Genomic DNA, 18036 nt, shown 5'->3' on the forward strand with positions numbered 1-18036 from the left:
TCAGCCAGCCTCTGTGGTGAGGGTCAGGAGGCAGTTTCTGGTGGGTCAGCTTTTGGGCGTTTCATACCTGTCCCTTCAAGACTGTACTCCAGCTCCCCACAGAGCACCAGTCTCGGGAACGATCTGGCCTGGCTCCTCTCCCTTCCCCATCTCCCTTCCCCCGACCTCACCTCCCAAGTTAACCACCTGCATCCAGGTCTTTGTCTCAAGGTCTGCTGTGGGATCTCAAACCATAACAAGGAATGAAGCAAAAAGCTTCATGAATATCATTGCTGCTAAAACATCTTTCATCTCTGTATCCAACTCTCGCTGGTCCCAAGCCTGACTTTGAGTAACCCTATATGTTGCAAACTACAGACATGCTCTTCAGTTGCCTCGGGCTCTGAGCATTTATTGGAAAAACATAAGCACATTTTCTGTTTATCTAGACCAGCACTTCTTAACCTGGAGGGCTCGCTAAAACCCAGCGTTCTCATTCAGTGGACAGACTTTGTTATGAGTTGACTTGTTTCCCCAAAAGGAGATGTTGCAGTCTTAGCCCCCAGTGCTGTGCATGTGACCTTATTTGGAAAAAGGGTCTTTGCGGACGTAACCAAGTTCAAAGGCAGACAAACTCAGGATGCGCCCTAATCCAGTGTGAATGAGGTCCTCATAAGAAGAGAAAAGAGAGACATAAGTGTAAACACATAATGGGGGCAGATGCCCACGGGAAGATAGAGACAGAGCTTGAAGTGATGCGGCCACAAGCCCAGGGACACCTGGGTTTCCAGGAGCTGAGAGGAGCAAGGAGATCTCCTTCCCTAGAGGCTTCAGCGTGAGAGCAGACCTGCTGACAGCTTGGTCTCAGACTTCGAGTCTCCAGAGCTGTGGTAAGCCGCCCAGTTTGTGGTACTTTGTTATGTCAGCCCTAGGACATTAATCCAGGGGTAGGAACTTTTATTTATTTATTTGTTTGTTTGTTTGTTTGTTTTGAGATGGAACCTTGCTCTGTTGCCCAGGCTGCAGTGCAGTGGTGAGATCTCAGCTCACTGCAACCTCTGCCTCCCAGGTTCAAGCAATTTTCCTGCCTCAGCCTCCCTAGTAACTGGGATTACAGGTGCGTGCCACCACGTCCAGCTAATTTTTGTATTTTTAGTAGAGATGGCGTTTCACTATGTTGGCCAGGCTGGTCTCAAACTCCTGACCTCAGGTGATCTACCAGCGTCGGGCTCTCAAAGTGCTGGGATTACAGGTGTGAGCCACTGTGCCTGGCCGGAACTTTCATTTCTAACAAAATCCTCCATGCTGCAGACGCTACCATGGGGAGCTCACTTGGAGGACAGCTGGCCCAAGTCACGCCTATCCCTCCCAGCCTGGCCCAACACGCACATGCACTTGGAGAGGGTCTGAACTACACACACACAGCTAGCCACCTCTCCAGCTTCCTCTCCCACAGACCCTCCTTCCCATGTGCCCTCCTGGGGTGTAAAGAGTCCTGGCACCCCTCTCTTCCATGGATCTGCACACACCCATCACTCTGCCTACATCCCTCCAGCCTGGTCTAGACAGCCTCAACTCCACAACTCACAGCAGATGCAATTTCCTAGAGAACTTCAGAGCAGTTTGGGTCAAGCTTGTTTCAAATAAGTTCCTGGACACTTAAAATTAGCTTCCCGTTCTGCTTCTCCCACCCCAGTGTTTAGTGGAAGGTCTTGTTTATTATTGTACAGTCTTGGGGCAGTGGGCAGTGTCCTTGGTTTGAGCAGCATGGAGGACTTCATCCTCCTCCCATATCCGGCCGAGTCCACCACACAACATACCGTGATTGCTGACAAATGCCTTGGGCGCGTTGCCTGCCCCAGCAAGTCCCTCCAAGTCAGGAAAATGAAGAGCAGAGATTGTCGTTGTTTAATGAACATAACTCAGATTTCCCATGGCCTGCCTGGACCTCAGGAGAAGGTCCAGCCTTTACTCAGCAGGTGGCCACAGAGCCTGAACTGGCTGCATTCTACCACAAGCCACACTAAAGTTCAGTAAAGGAAAAAGCAAGGGGAAACAGCCTGGTTCCCACTGGACGCCAAGGCCAGGGCTGGGAACCACTGTGTCCACCCTTTGGCTTCTCCTCTCTGGTGAGTGGTACATTCTAAACCTATTGGAGGTCACAGCAAAAGCCTAGAAGCTTGTGAATTCTCAAGATGCTTTGGGGAAGTAAACACAAAGGAATTCAAGGTCAAGGGCACTGGGAGCCCATTTCCTCTCTCGAGGAGTGGGGCAGACGTTTGCCTAAGAACCTGCCCCAAAGGCCACATGTGGTCTCTGAGGTAGGTCAGTAAAGCACACCAGAGGAAGCCAGAAAAGGGGACTTTCAACCCCAGAGCTGTCCTTGTGTGGCTGAACTCATGCCAGACATGGAACAAAACTGCTGACTTTGTAAGAAAGAGGTCCTCTTGCAACCTCTGGTCCCTGGACGTGCCAAGGTGCTGACCAGAGCTGCAAAACAGGCCAAGCCACCAAACTGCTCCAGGTCAGGAGCCCGCATGCAAGTTTCTGGTTACACCTTCTCAGTTTCCTTCCAGTTTAAGAATTGTGCTTTTATACAGAGATGTTTTTGGAACCAAAAAGTCATCCATAGTCTACTGCCCAGAGAGGCTCACTGCAGACAGGTCAGCAGGTTTCTGCAAAGTTTTAGATATAGTTAAGGTTACTCTGAAGAGTTTCAAATCTTGGGTTTCTCCCACTTGATTGTTTAAAGATAAACATTGCCTTGTATGTGCACAAACTCGTTGCCAACATATTCAATTTATGCATAACACATCATGTGGTTACGTGACAGTTCACCTAATCATACTACTATTGTTGAATTGGTACAACACTCTGTTTCAATAATGGTTTCATGATATTAATGCAGAACACTGATTTTGTAATTAAGATGATTTTCTTAGAATGGACTCTCTTAAGATCAAGGATTTGGAGAAAAACACACAGATTTTCCACCTGTGCACCTACATGCACACACACCACACACACACACACTTACACACACACGCATATCTTAGGTTTTAGTTTGGCTTCTGCCGCTAACCGGATGTTTCAACATGGTCAGGTCACTTAACATTTCTGGATCTGATTTCTTTGCATCTGTGAAATGAAAGGCTAAAGCAAAAGTCCTCTGGTTCCCTCCAGCTGGAGCATGGGATGATTGTTGCCAAAAAGATTCACGTGGCTCTTTCCAGGGTAAGCTTTAATAATGAGTGAGTCCATGTCTGCACTCAGGCTTGAGCATGTTTGAGTAGGCTCCTCTATCGAAACCATTTTTTGTTTGTATCCTTGGTGGAATCCACATATTAATGATTTATAAATCATGATTTTTCAGTTGGAAAATAACACAGCCACTGGCTTCTGTGCCCTGCCATGTGACTTCAGCAGGGTTGACTTCTTCTGTTTATTCCTCACATCAAGTATCAAGACTATGGGTGAGAAAAAGGTAAGTGGCTTTAAAATCACAACTGAAAAGCACCCAAACAAACCCCTTAACTCTATCGCACTCTGCAATGTAAGAGATCAAACTTAGGCCTGGCCTGATCTCTTATCACCTCCCTTTCCCATAGACTTGGGAGTACCTTCCAGGGATGGCAGGTGTTCAGTTATCCAAAATTCATCAAGCACCTTTCTTTAAACCAGGGAGAGAAACTAATAGTTGAAATCACAAATAATGAACAAGAGCTGCAAAGTATGACTGGGCTTTTTGGATGTGGATTTGTCAGTATTAATTTGTGGGAGTCTCAGTGACCAGATGCCGGGCCGGGAGCTCACACTCCTGTAACATTCGGGAGAGGTGGGGGATTTCCATGCTTCTGGGGATTTGGCATAAGTCCTTCAAACTCTGGTCTCTAATCATCCACCACATGTGTTCTGAGACCTTGACATCCAGTCTGGACTTGGCTATCTTCAGATAGTTCACCTGCAGCCAGTTCTGGGGCTGAAGACCTGGGCTACCTTCCTTCCTGCAGGCCCCACGGTGCCATGAGCTCTCCAAGTTGTTTTGCTTATTATCCCCACGAGGCTGAGTCCCCCTAACAGCCATGAGCTTGCTGGAAATTGGTGTAACCCACAAAAGCTTTTCCAAGTGATGGGGTGTCACCAGGTCAAGGTGAGAAAAATGAGGTCTTTGGAGATTCAATAAGTTTGCTCCAGGTCAAAGCAGATGATGTGGATGTGGACAGTGCCGAGGCTGAGGGTAATTATTAGGTCTTAACACACAGAGTGTTACAAATCTTTTCACATCTTGCCGTTTTTACTCTTACAGCATCAGCGAGCTAGAGCTTTAATACCTTAAACAAGTATACTTGAATACTGAGGCTCACAGAGGAAACAAGTTTCTTCCAAGATTTTAAAATTGCTGCCAGCTTTGCAATAACACAGCATTCCCAATTCCTCATCTAGTTGTCTTTCTGAAAGTAGGTTTTAAACAAGTGACATTTGAGAAGAGGAAAGCAGCCTCATGCAGGATGAATGCAGCCCTAAGTTACTACAGTGCACAACCCCAAAGGCCAGCTTAGAGCAAAGCACTCAGGCTGGGCCATGCAGCCCTGTTGCTCACACGGCAGGTCCTTCTGTGCGTGAAACTCTAAAGAGGCTCTTGGTCTGTGAAACATGGGTTTTTCTAGTTTCTCTCATGGGTTTTGCCAGCACCTCCCAGCACAGCCTCTGTTCGATTGTTTGTGTGGTCAGCAGCGCTCCATAGACAGCAGAACTGCAGGGCACCCAGCAAGGTGACGCTGGCTCTGCAGAGAAGCTGAGAGACAGGAGCCGAGTGTGGTATAAACAACAGCTGACAGGCAAGGCTGACACAATATCCTGGCTCTTGATTCTCATGGAATAAACAATTTGACAAACTTCCTGAAATCCCTACCCTGCACCACACCAGCAGAAGAAAACACTGGACTTCCATATTAGGCTTGGACCGTAGCTGGCCGGTTGAACGGAAGTCCTTCTCCATTCTATCTGCACGGGTAGAGCTAGTGATTGCCCAGCATCCCTGACACTAACGTTTGGAAGTTTTATCATTCTACACTTAGGCATTGTAACTCAGCACCAGGGGCAAACAGGGTTAACCCTGACTTCTTTTCATGCTACCTCTTCTCTGCCCAGATTTCCAGAGCTGGAGGCCTTACACTTGGTGGTGTACAGGAGCCGGCCTGGGCTGACTTAGGCTTGTTTGCAAAAGCTGATTGTGAAATTTCCAGCAATCTCACAAGCTGGTTCTTAAACATACTCATTATTAAATTTAAACTTTGTAAACCTACAGGTAAGTAAATTATATTTTTTAAAATAATAAATGTTAAAACCTTCTTCATGCCTGATGATTTTTACTGCAACCTGTGCTCTGAAGGTTATCTGCATGTGTGGAGCCTGCTGTTCGGTGGTGGGCTGCTCACACCTCCTCCCTGCTCCATGCTCCACAACATCATGTGGAGGCTGAAGCCGACCCTGTGGAGGTATTCATACCACGGGAAGAGGCAAATGATACAAACGGGTTATTTTCTTTTCCTGAAAAGCTGTAGTTAATAATTTGCTGGGCCCACTGCTCACAGTTCATTGCTATGCCTTCTGGCAACCAGCACTGGGCTGGGTGCATGGAGGCCAGATATTCCCCAGATGTTCTTTTCCAGAGAAGCTCCTTGGAGTTTCTCTGAAATTTCTTAATGTGGAAGAACTTGCTGAGCATCTTTGAGGGCAATGCTGGCTGAGACACTTGGAGACCCACCTCCAGCAGAATGGTGACCACATTGGCTCTTTCCCCAGTCCCCAACTGCTTACCCCATATTGCTGGACCTTCTGCTCCCAAGGTCACGGCACAGGCAGGGTAGGGAAGTCAGAGAGCCTAGAGTTCAAATCTAACCTTGAGCACAGCCTTGGCACAAAAACTTGCTCTGTACATACCCCAGTCTATTTGTCTGTAAATTGAGAAGATCACAGGACCCTCTTCCCAGCGTTGTTATAAAGCTCAGGAAGCAGGAAAAGTCAAAACCAAATATGTCGTTCCTGGTCCTACTCTTACCCTGGCGTGGAGCCCTGGCTCCCCTCACAATCACTTCCTTACCAACCTGAGCCAGCCTCACCTGGCTTGCAGGGGTGTGACAGGCTGTGCTGGAGCTGAATGGGTCCAGGGTCTGTACACGCTGCAGGGGCTTCAGGGTTGAGCAGGAGACAAGGGTCAACTGCAGGACAGAATGGGTCCCTGAATCTGGCATCCATAGTGGACTTCAGCAGGCCTGGACAATACCACAGCTAAAAGTCATGGTCTGATCAGAAAACTGGAGGAGCAAAGTGTCAATCAGATGGTCCCACGGGCACTCCTGATGCCGGTTCCAGGCTGGCAGGGCCACCTCCCGGGGGATCTGGAGCAAATCAGCATAGAGACCCTCTGTGTCAGTCAGAACTCTCAGTGTTAACCAGCACATCCTCTTTCTTTATTCTTTCTCCACCCTCCACCCTCCTCCCCAGGACCCTGACCTCACCTCACAGCCGCCAACTCCCTCGGCCCACTCCTGTCTCTGGTAGTTTCTGTTCATCGAGGAGTGACAAGTCACCAGGCGTGGGGATCAGCACTGAGCGCATAAACCAAAGAAAACAGGAAAATTCAAAAACACCTTTTCACTTCAACAAAGTCTCCCTTTATGCTGAACTGAGGTTTTGTGGAGGTGCACTATTACTCTGCAGGCCATTATATAAAAGTCACAACAATTAAGTGAGCCACAAAGAGAAGAGAATGCTGTGCACAATCATTACTTGATTCTACACCAAAACCATGACTCAGTGACTCCTCTCTCCATGTAATAAATTTCTGCTGCAGTTGGTCACTTAAGATTTCTCAAAGCAAGTTTGATTTCTCTACTAATTTCTGTTTAACAAGTTTTGGGGGAAGAGAGGGTTAGTGGCTAAACTCTAGTTCTATAGGACAGTGCCTTTACCATTTTTTCCCTTGCAATGTAAACCTTTTATCATGGACATTTTCAAACACATAGAAATCCAGGGAATAATATAATAATGATTAATACATAATGAGCTTCATGCGCCCATCATCCAGACTCAATAAGTTTGATGCACAGTCAATCTCATGGCATCTGCACCCCACCATTCCCCCACCAACTATTTGGAAACAAATCCTAGACAAGATAATAGTTCATCTGCAAATGTTTCAGAAAATATCTGTGGAAGATATAAAAACATTTTAAAATACATTGTCCAACAGCATTAACATACCTAAACATTGAGAATCATCATTAAATATCCAATGAGTGTTCATGTTATCCTAATTTTTCTGTGATCAATTTCAATAATTTGTTTGAATTGAAATTCAAAGAAGGTGAAAAGTTGGAATTTATTGACAAGTCTCTTAAGCCTGCTTTCATCTGTAGGTTCCTCTCCCTCCCTGACCTCATCCCCAAGCTAAAGACGAAAGTCATTTGTCCTGGAGAGCTTCCCACAGCCTGGATTTTACCAATTGCATCTCTATGGTATTTTTCACCATGTACTCCTATCCCCCGTCTTGACTGCAAATTGGCAGTACAATCTGGAAGTTTGATCAGCTTTAGGTGCAGGTTTATTTATTTGTTGATTTATTTGTGATGCTGCTTTGTAGGTGGTGCTGGGTACTTCTCTCAGGAGGCATATAATGTACAGTTGTCTCTTTCTTTTACATTAGCAGCCATTGATGATCATTGCCATTACTTGATCAAGGGGAGTAAAATAGTGATATTATAATTCTATTATTACTGTCTCACTTACTAGTTGGAAGGTTTTCATAGTAAGAAAATTGGCTTCATCAACTGTTTTGTTGCCCTGAGGTACAACTCACAGAGAAAAGGTAGATAAATGCTTGATTCTGTCCTTCTATCCACGATTTTTTTTTAAAAAAATGATGATTCTTTAGAATTCTCCAAAGGTGGAAGTATGAGTTATTAGTTACCTATTGCTAGATAACAAATTACTCCAAACTTAGTAACATATGACAACACACTTTTGATCTCACAGTTTCTGTGGGTCAGAAGCCTGAACATGGCTCAACTGAGTCCTCTGCTTGGGGCCTGACAGGCCGCAGTTGATGTGTTTACAGGGGCTGTAGTCTCATCTGAGGCTGGCCTGGGGAAGAATCTACTTCCAACTCAGGGTGTTGGCAGCATTCCCCTCCTCGGGGCACACAGACTGAAGGCCTGGCTCTGGGAGGTGGGAACTCTGGGCCATCCTGGAGTCTGCCCACCACAGTGGCTAATAATGATTTGTTTGTTTTTAGTATTATTATGAGTGTAGCAGATTTAAACTTTTTTTGATGTGTTTCATTCCTTAATCCTTGGATATCCAGTGTAACCTTCTTTTTTTTCACTTTACTTCAAAAATACAGATGTTTGGCTGGGTATGATGATTCACACATGTAATCCCAGTTCTTTGGCCAAGAAGGAAGGCTCACTTGAGGTCAGGAGTTTGAGACCAGTCTGGGCAACATCAAGACATGAGACCCCATCTCTACACACTCACACACACAGAAAAAAACAGCTGGGCATGGTGGTTTGTGCCTGTAATCTCAGCTACTCAGGAGGCCGAGGAGGAAGGACTGTTTGAGCCTTCCACTACAGATGAGCCCAGGAGTTTCAGTTATAAAAACCTGTGACTGAACCACTGCAGTCCAGCCTGGGCAAGACTCTGGGACCCAGAGAGAGACCTTGTCGCTGTGACCTTGTGACACAAGCCAAAGGGACTTCCAAGACTTGGGACATAAGCTTTGTCCCATTCCTCTTGTCCCTCATTCACCTGCTTGCTACAAAGCTCATAATGCTGTGACTCACATTTCTCCCCCTCCATGTGCGGAGTGAATGAGTAAGTGGAGAGAACCGACTGGAGTATACTGGGTACCTGCAGTGTTGTGCTCCTTCCCTGGGCAGGAAGTACTGAGGCACGCGGGGTCTTCGTCTAGAGCTCAGGGCCCCCCTGCCTGGGCCAAGCTTGGTGGTTAGTGCGCTGGTTTCTGAAACTCCCTGACTCTTTTCTGTGTTTCCTTTACCTAATATTGGTACCTTCCTCAAGCCCCTTTCCCAGTCTAGCCATAATATGGTTGGGGCCTGAAGCAAGAGGACAACGAAAGGCCCATATTTAAGTATTTGGAACTCTTAAGTAAAGCTAAGAAACTGTTAAATAAAACATGGGTTGTCTTGCTAGGTATCAATCACCTTTATAATGACCCAGGAGCCCAGGTTCAAATTTAGAAATCTCAGGCCTCTTCCTGTTCCCCTCAGGACACAGGCCCTTGGCCCATAGCCCCTCTCCCTCCTCCTCGCACCGGCCCTGTCCTGCTCTTCCCTCCAGCTGTAGAAGTCTTGTGTGCACATGTGTGACAATTCAGCCTCCCAGTATGTGCAGATCCTGTCCACAAACACTCACAGGCAGCCAATGATACCATCCTGGATCAGGGCACATGCAAAAGGCAGCTCCACCAGTGGGAGGACGGACCAGCCAGGGAAGGGCTGACCAGCCTTGGAAGTACCTGCTTGAGAAGAAACTTATGGATGGCATGTACATGGAACATGGATTAGAAGTGGGGAGTACAGGCTCTGGGTGAACACAACCCCCCTCCTAGACTCCTAGCTTTTTTGGAAGACAGGAAGCCAAAGCAGAAACCCTAATTGGGGAAGTTCAGCCCATGGGGGTGTAATGATGGTGCTGTCTTCACTCGTCAACTGCAACTCTCAGAACATTAATTGGGAAGCCGATTTCTACCAGACTAGTCACCACTAGACTTCACCAATGTTGTCAGCCTTGTGAATGAGAACAGAACATTCCATCAAAGCAGGGGCATCCATGGCGAGGGTGGGTCCAATGTAGTCACTAGGGTCCTCCTAAGTGAGAAAGAGTGGTAGAAGGGCCAGAGCCAGAATGATGCAGCCTGAGAAACACTCAAACATCTATTGCTAGCTTTGAAGACAGCAAGAGACCACAAGCCTAGGAATGCAGGAAGCCTCTAGAGGCTGGCAAAGGCAAGGAAACCGATTCTTCCCCAGAGCCTTTGGAAGACACACAGCCTGCTAACAACTTGATTTTAACCTCCTGAGACTGGCTTCAGACTTCTGACTTTCAAAACTGTAAGATAACACATGGGTGTAGCTTTAAGCCACTAAGTCGGTGCCACTGTATTACTGCAACTGTAGGATACTCATAGAAGGCTCTATCTTTTATTTATTTATTTTTTTGAGACAGCGTCTTGGTCCGTCACCCAGGCTGGAGTGCAGTGGCATGATTGTCGCTCACTGTACCCTTGACCTCCCGGGCTCAATTTATCCTTCCACTTCAGCCTCCCAAGTAACTGGAAATACAGGTGTGCACCAGGACCCCTGGCTAGTGTGTGTGTGTGTGTGTGTGTGTGTGTGTGTGTGTGAGAGAGAGAGAGAGAGAGAGAGGGTTTCACCATGTTATCCAGGGTGGTCTTGAACTCCTATACCCAAGTGATTTTCTTGCCTCAGCCTCCCAAAGTGCTGGGATTACAGGTGTGAGACACCATGCCTGGCTGAGGTCTTTCTTTTTAAAGATGGGAGAATGGCAGTATCTGTGTCCAGTTCTCTTCCTTAAAGCCTACCAAAACAAGAAGAGTAAAACCAGAAAACTCCATTTTCAAAGAAACTAAAGCACACAGAACACCAATACACAATATTGGAGATTCAATCACCAGGTATCAAATTCAGGGAAAAGCAATGTGTGTGTGTGCATGTGTTGTCTGAATGGGAATGAGAGAGAAGAGATAAGCAAAACAAAAAACCACATTTTTTTCTATAATAAAGTACCGTGTCTACAATTAAAATAGCACAAATATTATCCAAGTTGCTATCATTTGCATGTCCCCTCCAAAACTCATGTTAGAATTTGATTGCCCCTGTAACAGTGTGGAGAGGAAGGACCTTTGGAAGGTGATTAGGTCTTAATCATGAATAGATTAATGCTGTTGTTGCAGGAGGGGGTTAGTTATCTGCATGGAGGGCTCTCAATAAGAGGAATGAGTGGGGCCTGATTTCCTCTCTGTTCAGTGTGCACTTCCTCACCATGTGATGCCACCAGCCGTGATGTGACATAGCAAGAAGGCTTCTTGATCTTGGACCCCCCAGCCTCCAAAACTGTGAGTCAAACTTCTATTGCTTATAAATTACTCTGTCTGTGGTATTCTGTGATAGCAGCAGAAAACAGACTAAGACACGACTTATCTTGCATATGGATATATATATAGATGTGTATATACAGAGAGAGACACAAAGATATACATATAGGTGTGTAAATGGATTACAAAAGGGAAGTCATCAAATTATTAATAGTTTTACCTCACAGTGATCAGATTTGGGGCAATTTTTATTTTATTCCTTTTCTATGTTGCTTACATTTTTTATACTAAAAAATCTCACAATGCTATTTTGTCGCAGGAGAAGAAAAGGGGAAGCACAAAATACAAAAGTAGAAATAAGAATGAACACCTCACAATGGGAGTAAAGGAAAATAAAAATAATTCTGAGGGAGCATTTTGTTTAAAATAGCGATAAATAATCCAAATAAAGAAATAATAACCCACTGAAGAGGAGCTGTTCTGGAGACGCAAACACAGCCACATTAGGAAACCAGTTGCTATTTACTTAACTGTCCAGATGTCTGACATTAGTGGGGATTCCTGGAGACACAGCTAGATATGGGGATCTTCAGGCAAAGGATGCATAAGGAGAAGCTGTCAGGGAAAAGGGGCTGCAGAGAAAGTGAGGGGTGATTGGGAGGCTCCCTTGGGGTCTGCTCTGGCTGATCCACAGGGAGCTGGGAGCAAAGCTCACCCCACTGTCTGCTCCACCTGAAGCCAGGGAACTGGTTTGTGACCCTTACACCCATTGTGACTTGGACTGTGCCCACCTCCCAGAGATCCCTGGGCCACAGAGCCCCTGTGGAGTGGGGGCAGTTCTTCGGAGGCGGCAGCTGTGAGCCACTAGCAGCCCACATTTGGCATCTGGTGGAGGGGGGTTCCCCACCAAAAAGGCTCAGGAGTGGAGGCCCCAACTAAGTGGATGGCGCCTACTGAGTTAAAGGAGAAAAGGAAATACAACCATTTTTATAGAGGTCAGCAAGGCATTAGATAAAAATTAAAACATTTCTGATTTTAAAGATCAATTGAACAGGGAACAGGTATTTGCTTTCCAAACTATTTGGGATTAAAAATCATGATTAAAGGTAAAATGCAAAGGACATTCCCATAAAAGCCTTGAACCAGGATGCCAACTAATGGCACATTATGTGACATATTCTTGAAGGGCTACTTGTTGCACTTAACTGGAGGGAAAATATTGAGTTTTTAAATCTAAGAGAAGACGAGTAATTATCATGTTTTGCAGATGGAATGTATTATATATGAAAGAACAAAGAATCAACTGAAAAGTTGCCAGAAATATGAGCAGTTCAATTAGCTACCTGGATACTAATTTAATTTGCAAAAATCCATAACTTTTCTCTATAAAATCTGAGACAGGTAAGAAAACACAGTGAAAAAATATTCCATTTATGACAGCAATTTTTAAAAATATAAAAACCCCAAAGAATAAACAAAGTGCATGTTCCTTGTGACAAAATTTTAAACTACAAAAGAGAGAGGGGGAATAATACTATGATTACATGGAAAGACATTCTCTGTTCTGGTATTAAAAACACAACATAGTAAAACTTGAAACTTTTCTCACATTAATCTATATGTTTATAGTAATCCAAATAAATAAATAAATCTATGTTCATAGTAATCCAAATAAATAAATACAAATAAAAAGATAGCTTGTTTTCAAGTAGCTAAACTCATATTTTTCTGTGAGAAGTTTTATGGGAAGTACTTACCAAAAGAAAACTGAGTTGCAATGGTGCCCGGAAAATTCAGGTGAACAGGAGATTCGGATACATAAAATTCAGACGTGCAAAACATTGTAACTTCCAGAAGTTTAAATAATTTGGTTTTTTGATGTATGAATAGGCAGGCCAGTGAAAGGAATCAAGGACAGAAATTGACCCAAATAATATCAGAATTTAATTTATAATAAAGATAGCATTTAAAATCAATAGAACAGAAAGAAGTTAGGCAACTAGATAACCATCTGGAATGAAATTAAACTGAGTCTCTATCTCCCTCTGTCCATCGAAGTATATTCCAAATTTAACAAAAAATAAGTAAAAAGTAATACTGTGAAACTACTAACTGAAACAGGGATGTCTTTTTGGTTTTTGTTTGTTTGTTTGTATTTAAATAAGAGTGGAAAAGAAAAGAAGAAGAAGAAGAAGAAGAAGAAGAAGAAGAAGAAGAAGAAGAAGAAGAAGAACAAGAAGAAGGAAACAAGAACAGAAAAGAAAAGAAACAATTCAGAATGAGATGTGGGTAGATAAATTTAATTGGGGAAAATAAAGAATTTTCACAAATAAAAAATATTATACCATGCAAGTCAAATGACCAACAAAAAAAATTCACACTCACACACACATACACCTCACAGAGGGCTGACTGTTATAAATGGGCATTTTACATTTGTTGTAAGAGAAACACCATACATCCTCAGTAGAAATAGGCAAGCCAGCCGCCCTCCCCACCGCCGCCTCGCCCCCCGCCCGCGCCATCCCCAGCAAAGCAGTCCCCAGGGGCTGGTGAAGGAGTGCAGACGACAGCACCATGGAATGCTCACTTCCAAACCCGGGCCAGCTCTAGATCGGCTGATAAGGGACAAATCCGCAAGACATTTTCTAAGTGAGAAAGCATGGCCCGACAGGACCGCACACAGACGGCTGTGCCGGTGTTTGAGGAGGCACCCGCAGCGGTGCCCTTGAACATCTCCCGCGGGAGCAGCCTCTAAGGGGAAGCCTGGAGCGGAGGAGGGGCTCATTTCACTGTGTCCTTCTCTACGCTGCTCCCAGCTCACGTCACATACAGATAAGGTCTAATTTTTAAAATTAGGTAACTTTTCAAAAAATGTGGGAGCAACAGGGTTCTGCACAGTAAAGAGTGTGAGCTGGCTCGGGGGTGGTGGAGGCAGGGGGCACCGGGAGGCCCTCAGATAGGTCAGAAGTCCTAGGGGAGGTGGTCCTGGAATGGCCCTGCTGCGCTCTTTGTCCTCTGAGCCACGCTGGAGTGAGCTCACAGGAAACCAAGTCACCGGTTCCTCTAAGAGGAGCTGGGCAAGGGGGAGGGGTGGTGTTTCTAGAAAATCCTTCAGCATCCGCATTCTCGCTGATGTGAGGGCAGATCACAGGGCATGCAAGTGGCTCCAGGTCAGAAAACCTGGCGGGAGCAGGGCAGGGGACAGCCGCGTCCGAGCTTGGAGGTTCAATGGCTGCAGGACACTGGCGCACCATCCCCTTACCTCTTGGGATAAGGCCTGGCAATGTACATGCCTGGGTCCATCCCCACCTCCCATCCCCCACGTCCCTACCTCTGCTGCCTGCCCCACCCCTGTCACAACCAGGCCTCCCAAACGCCGTTGTTGAACCGGCTTTGCATCTGAATGAAAAAAAGTAGCTGAATTTACCAGATTCTGTCCCCAGTTCTATTTTGAAGGCAAGACTTGGTTCCATATCTGTCAGTGTTGACTCTTATTCTGAATAAGGTGAGTGTCTAGGCTCACCTTGTTCCAGACAAACAGCTACACAATCCTCTAAAACCCCATTAAGTTACTTGAGGCTCCCTGCTATGTCCTCCTTCCCCTCCTTCCCTGAGAGAGACCCTCAGGTGCCACTCTCACATGCCAGACTCTGGCTACATTTTTTGTCATTACATCAACCAAACTTCGTGTTGGAGTTTTTAACTTGTCTGTGAGCTCCTTGAGGGCAATGCTGTCTATTTTATCCCAAACCTGGTACCTAGCCAGGTCTTCAGGCTGCCTGTAAGTGGTTTGGAGGGAATTGCATGCGGAGGACCTCTAAGGAGTCGTAAAGACATCATGACTCAGACATACAATGATGAAGGCAGCAAAATGTGCCCAGTTACCTCTCCTCTGCCTTCTGCTGGGATGAAAGTCCCCTGGTATGTGAGTGTCAGGGAGTCGATAACAACTTTGCGGAGGCCCCTCTGGGAACTCCCTTGGCTAAGGACAGTGGGGTGAGAGTGATGCCGGCAAAGCAACCTGCCTGAAAGGAAGCATTTCAGAAAACTCAGATGGATCACAGGGAGTGGTGGGCCCTTCCCTGTCTCCCTCAAATCACGCACAACAAAATCCAGAAGCCATCTATATCTAATCAATAGCAGAATGGATTTGCAAAACCGTGGCATATTCACAAAGTGGAATACTCAGTAGTGAGATGAACAACCTGCAGCCACACACAATGAGGATGAATCGCACAAAGACACCAGATACAAAGAGCACACACCGTGTGATGCATGGATGCTCAGTAGCCCAACGTGACTATTGCTGCTGTCAGAGCGGGGAGCGTGGAGCCTGGGGGAACGACCTGGGGGGTCTGGGGAGCAGAGATTCTTCTGCTTCTTGATCTAGGAGCTGGTTATGTGATGGGTTCAGTTGGTGAAGATTCCCTGGGCTGCTAGGCATGACATGTGTGAGGTAACCAGGCACAGAGGAAGTCACTTAGCCCACCTTCACAGAAAGCATCTGCACACATTCCCTCTCCTATCTGCCACGGAAAAATTCTCCAAAGACTCTTCTGAGTGGGAACTGGCATCATTTATAGGAAAAAAAGAAAAAAAAAGCTGATGTCATATCTTTTCTTGTTATTTTAGCTTGCCTTTCATTATTTTTTGTTCTTTTAAATGAGCTCCCCCACTTTTTTTTAAACTTCCTTCCTGGCATTTGAGTCATTTCCCAATGTCTTTGTGTGCTTTAGAGAAGGAACTTGGTAGCCAACATGGTCTGTGAGTTCTACAGTTGGTTTCTCCAGGAGTCTTCTATCCAGATGCAGGCAAGAGTTGGGCAGAAGGTTTTGAAGAAATAAGGCATGAGAACAATGGCTAGATTTTGCCTTAAGGCAAGACTGTGAAAGATCACCTTTACTAAAACACCTAAGGCAGATAAAGATCCCATTGTCTAGTGATGAGAGCTCACTGTCACACAACCCAGAGAAGGCGCTTTCAATCAGCCCCTAATTTTCCGGCAACATGGGACAGGAGTGAGTGCTCTGTTAGGGCCAGAGCTAGGCCAGCCCTGGGTTTCTTGCTCCATGAAGTGTTTTCCTTTCCTGGTGCATAGTCTTGAGCATTGACCTGGGCAGATTCAGGGTGAACTAACATACTCTTAGCTGGCATGAGGGGGAGGAAGACCAGATACCTTCACCCTTGACATCAATACTGAGGGCTAAAACATCTCACCCCATTTTTAACTTATTCCCATCTGGCTCTAAAGACCCCTGACAGGGCCAGTGTGGGTGTCCAAGCTGGTCTTCAGCACCCTTCCCAGAACCCCAGGCCCTTATCCGGCCCTCAGCTGCCCCGTGCTTCTCTTCCGTTACAGAGGTCCACCTCTGAACCTGCTAAGAGGTATCCACACACCCTCAGTGGTGGCTGGGGCCGATAAGCCCTGCAAACCACAAAAACATCATATAAAATAATGGGAGGGGTGAGCAAACCACAGCATGTGGACCAAACCAGCTTGTGACCTGTTTCTGTGAAGAAAGTCTTATTGGAACACAGCCATGCCCATTGCTGTACATATTGTCTATGGTTGCTTTTAAGCCTCAAATATGGACTTAAATAGTTGCAGCAGAGCCCAGTGGCCCGCCAAGCTGAGAATATTTACTATATAGCCCGTTACATGAAGTGCTGGAGATCCCTGATGTTCTGATGATTATGATGCTCCTTTGGCTCTGTAGTGTGTTACATTTTAACAGAACTTTCTGGAGACAGTGTCTGCAGAGGACTGGCTGTTGTGTTGACAGTTCCAGCATCTTCTTAGGATGGTGGAGGCTGTGGTGCCCACTGCACCGTCAAAGCCCTGCTTGATGGCTTCCTGCACCTCCTTGGCACAAAGCTGGTCCCCACCCCTCCCAGGGCCTGCAGCTCTGGCCCCACTGAAGACCTCAGCCTTGTGGGGCTGGGCGATGAGCACTGGCTTTTGGTTCTTGAGACCCATGAGGATGCTGGTGGCCCTTTGGATGGGTGTGACTTCCCTACAGCAAACAGGTGACAAAGCCACTTGCATCTAGTTCTTATGCAATGTATAAATAAACTTCTGCCTTGAGACTCTCTCCTGCTTTTTTTTAAAAAATAAATATTTGCAGATTCACATACAACTTATGAGAAATAATACAGAAAGATCCCATGTGTCGTTTACCCAGTTTTTCCCATGATAGTACCTTGTAAAGTTGTGGAACACTATCACCACTAGGAGACTGACCCTGACACAGGCGCACAGCACATATCTGTCACCATGAAGATGCCTCCTGCTGCCCTTTTTTAACCACACTCACTTGCCCCCTGACTCCACCTCACCTTAACCCCTGACAACCATTAGTCTGTTCTCCATTGATAGAACTTTATCATTTCAAGATTATTGCATAAATGGAAGCATACAACATGAACCTTTGGGTATGGCTGCTCCACTCAGCATAATTCTCTGGAGATGCATCCAGGTAGATGCGTGGATCAACCTATTACTTTGTATTACTAAGTAGTAATTCAGGGTATGGATGAGCCACTTTCAACCATTTACCTGTGGAAGGATAACTGGGTTGTTTCTAGGTTTTGGCTATTGTGAATAAGGCTGTCATAGACACTCATGCACAGATGTTTGCATGAACATGGAATTAATACAGCAAAGCCTGGCCAAGAGAAGGCAAAGGACTTTGGCTATAGATTCCCTTTTCTGGTGGACTCTATTGCTGGAGGCGCATCAGGTCAAAAAGGAACATAAGCACCTTCAGTGGATACTCCTCGTCGTGTCCCTACTCTTTCTACTCCAGGTCTAGGTTAGGGTCCTAGCTCCTCCATCACTCCTGGCTCCCCCATCACTCCTGGCTCCCCATCACTCCTGGCTCCCCATCACTCCTGGCTCCCCATCACTCCTGGCT

The 18036-nt window shown here is 45.9% G+C and overlaps 2 long non-coding RNA genes across 3 annotated transcripts; one reads left to right on the forward strand and one right to left on the reverse strand.

Moving 5' to 3' along the window:
• Positions 1-637: 637 nt before the first annotated feature.
• LOC108520655 (uncharacterized) lies at positions 638-6575 on the forward strand. The gene is made up of 3 exons (XR_001882962.1): positions 638-869; positions 3353-3463; positions 6487-6575. It is a non-coding gene; the product is annotated as an uncharacterized LOC108520655 (long non-coding RNA).
• On the reverse strand, positions 3366-11812 carry LOC108520656 (uncharacterized). Of its 2 annotated transcripts, none has more exons than XR_001882964.1 (4): positions 11651-11812; positions 6501-6590; positions 6102-6380; positions 3366-3446 (listed from the first exon to the last, which is right to left on the reverse strand). It is a non-coding gene; the product is annotated as an uncharacterized LOC108520656 (long non-coding RNA). The 2 variants fall into 2 exon arrangements; XR_001882963.1 differs by having other exon boundaries at positions 11585-11812.
• Between the last annotated feature and the right edge of the window lie 6224 nt (positions 11813-18036).

The sequence above is a fragment of the Rhinopithecus bieti genome, unplaced genomic scaffold, assembly GCF_001698545.2.
Source record: "Rhinopithecus bieti isolate Rb0 unplaced genomic scaffold, ASM169854v2 scaffold_49371, whole genome shotgun sequence".
Lineage (NCBI taxonomy): Eukaryota > Metazoa > Chordata > Mammalia > Primates > Cercopithecidae > Rhinopithecus > Rhinopithecus bieti.